Source organism: Cynara cardunculus (assembly GCF_001531365.2).
Source record: "Cynara cardunculus var. scolymus isolate 2C chromosome LG 5, CcrdV1, whole genome shotgun sequence".
Classification (NCBI taxonomy): domain Eukaryota; kingdom Viridiplantae; phylum Streptophyta; class Magnoliopsida; order Asterales; family Asteraceae; genus Cynara; species Cynara cardunculus.
The window spans coordinates 19,006,424-19,009,991 of NC_037532.1; positions in this window are offsets into that span (position 1 = coordinate 19,006,424).

Sequence of the window (3,568 nt, forward strand, 5' to 3'; positions counted from 1 at the left end):
AATTGTGGATATCACATGTGATTTTTGACAAACAAGGTAAAAAATTCTTAACCAAATTACTTTAATAAAAAAATAAATATTTTAAACAAAAAATAAATCACGCTTATTTTAAATGTCATAAAATATAAATGAAAAATTAATAAGTGCTTAAATCACGTAAATTGTAAGAAATGATAAATAAACACCTTAATTAAATGTATTAAATAATATTTATAGAAATAAATGAATTTTCACATGCAACAAATGGAACATATGTTCTTTTGGGTGATTTTTAAGAACCTCCCTCAATTTTTAATAAATGATTGGCCCAAAATTATTTCTCTTATTTTCTTATTTAGCTATTATTTTTGTATGAATTTTCTTCTCTCTCTCTCTCTCTCTCTATATATATATATATATATATATATATGTGTGTGTTTTAGAAGAAAAGTTATATTAAGAACATATAACAAAAACATATCATGATTGCAAATAACCCTAATTCAATACCATATAGAAGTAGACCATGCCACAAAGGTTAACATCGTGTCAGAAATGAGCCTTATGCCATGGAGGACGTTAGGGCCGTCCCTGGGGAGGGCGGCACGGGCGCATGCCCAAGGCCCAAAAATATCAGGGGCCCAAATTTTTTTCTTAAAATACAATAGTAGTCTAAAATAATTTAATAAATTAAAGAAACCTAAAAAATTGTAGCATATAATAAGAGGCAAAAAGAATTTAGTAGATAATAAGGGTCCAAAAACATATGAACTAATTACATTAGAGAAGAAAATAAGAAAAACTAATTGATCATTCATTATATGCTATTGTTTATTGTCTCTCTATTTTTTTTATCTCTAACAAGGTTCAATGATATTGGTTATTGTTATCTTTATATGTTTGACTATTCTCGTGCTTCAACAATTCAACCTTAAGATCATGTGCTTGTTATTGTTATATATTTTTTGTGGATATTTTTATCAATTTATGCTTCTATTGAATATTGCTATTTGTTTATGTTGTTCTAATTGTTTTTGTTGACTATTGTTATCTATTTTGCTTCTACATAAAAAAATGTTTGACAATCAATCTATTGTTCTTATAATTTATGACGTGTTTCATGGTTTTGTGATTAATCAATAAATTTTTTATACTAGATGTATTTAGTAATGTCTCTTATATATGTCATGTTCCATAAACTTTTAATCTTAACATTTTATTTTACTTGAGCAAAAAAAGAAGAAAAATATAATTTAAATATTTTCATCAATTGTTTGACTTATGTATCTTTTATTGAGATTCCGCCACACCACAAGATTCTATTTAAGTGCTCAAACAATCATTTGTTGAGCTTGCATATCATATATTTAATTCACTATTTTTCTTATTGCATATCATGTATCATCTTTTCTTTCATATTCTTTTTAATTCTCATTTGTCTACTTGTCTAGAAAACCTTGATAATCTTCTTTATTATTGATCTCTCATTGACCTTCACGATTACTTCATTCACATGAATTCTCTTTTTGTATCAAAATAACACTTATTTCTTGTTATGAACTACAAAAATTCTTACTTTTTATAAAAATTTATCAACCTTAGTTTTATATTTTTAGTTTCAAATTACCTAACAAGAAGTACGTAAATCTAAGTATTCTCTTATATATCTATAATAAAGATAAATAAGATATCCTTCCTCAGTAAGTTATTAGCATTTCTTATACTCAATTTTATACTAATGAAGAACATTTATTGAACTTTTTTCATACTTACCGAGGGTCACTAAAAGAAAAGTGAGTTTTAACGATTCGCCTTTTAACGATAACATGTTTCCACCACAAGTTATGGCAACGACATGTTGTTATATACTCATTCTGATAATAAATGGACTTTTAGCGGCGACAAAAGTCGTTGCTAAAAACCTTGTTTCTTGTAGTGTGACATGTTTTTACGTTCGTTCAGAGCATATAAAATATAAAGAACGGACCTGAATGACGTCATGATGGATCTTTTAGAACACCGTCAGATTTGAGTAAAGGTGGGGAAACAATGGGTAAATCGAATGGGTCAACTAACCTCGTTATGATCAAATTGGTGTTACAGATTAGATCGGGTTTGGTTGACCCCGTTAATACATTTTTGTGTAATTTGACTGAAAATTAATTAATTAAATATGAATACAAAACTACATTAAAAGTAGATCTTATGAACTAACTAAAAATAAATAGTAATTAATAGGATAAAGAAATAGTTATGGAAGAATCAGACAACGAGACAAGTTTTAATAATGATATATAGCATGTGAGAGTTAATTATGGCATGAAATTCAAGAAATGTTTATTAGATCTAAGTACTTGGTTCCAACTTATTTATTTAATTTAGTTATTACTTATATTAATGGTTTTTATTTTTATTTTAAATTTTTTGATACTGGTATTTCAAATACAGTATTTCAAAAAGATCAAAACAACGTATGTTACATAAAATAAAACTCATAGTTTATATTTGTCAATCCATCTAACCCTTTTATTTCTAAGTTATTCGTCCTCCTCGTACAATGTGTAACGTGTTGATCTACTAAATGAATCCATTTTTTGTAGAAAACCATTTTCAATATTTTTATTAAGCGGTGTTTGGGATTGCTTATCTGAAACAACTTATTATTTAGATAAAAAAGTGCTTATCAACTTATTATAAGTTAGAATGGTATAATTTTTTCAAAAATTTCTTATTACCGGTTTGGCACCGGTATAAGTTGTTTATTCAAATACTCGAAAGTGCTTATTGCCGGTGTCACACCGGAATAAGTCAATAAGTTGTTTTTATAAGCAATTCCAAACAAACTAGTTTTTATGTTAGTTTCAAAAAATAGTAATCTATAATATTTTCAAAATTTATTAAATATTTATTACTACACAATTTTCTTAAAAATTCAAGTTTACAACTTGTTATTTCATACATATATTTTCTTAAAACTTTAAGTTTGAACTCTATAAAATCAACTGATAAACACGTTCATATGCATGATAAATGTCGACTGCTAGTAACAAAACAACAAACACCACAAATTTTGTACTTACTTTTTTTTATTGAAGAGTTGCATTATTTCATGTTATCAGTGTAATACAATATTTTATCTCGTTACATTTCAAAGGTATACAACTAGCGTATTATGAAACATCTGGTAAAACGACTTATTAATCCTTAAATACTATTATTTATGCATAATTTCGTAAAATTTAGGCTTACAACTTATTATTATATAAACATAATTTTTTAAAGTTCTACGTCTAAACTTAATAAACCAGTTTTGACAAGTACATTAAAATACACTAGAATGGTACTCGCACAGTGCAGCGAGATATATCTCGATTTTAATGTTTCATTTTATTTATTTTCTTCGTCGATATAATACGGTTTTATGTGGTTTTTAAAAAAACGATAATATTTTAATTTTTGAATGAAATATAAATTCGAAAAAAATATATCGATATTAGTATTAAATTAATTATTTAAAAATTCTCGTTTTTTGTATAATTTCTTTAATTCAATTTTTAATTACAATCTAATTTAGATTTAATATACAAAG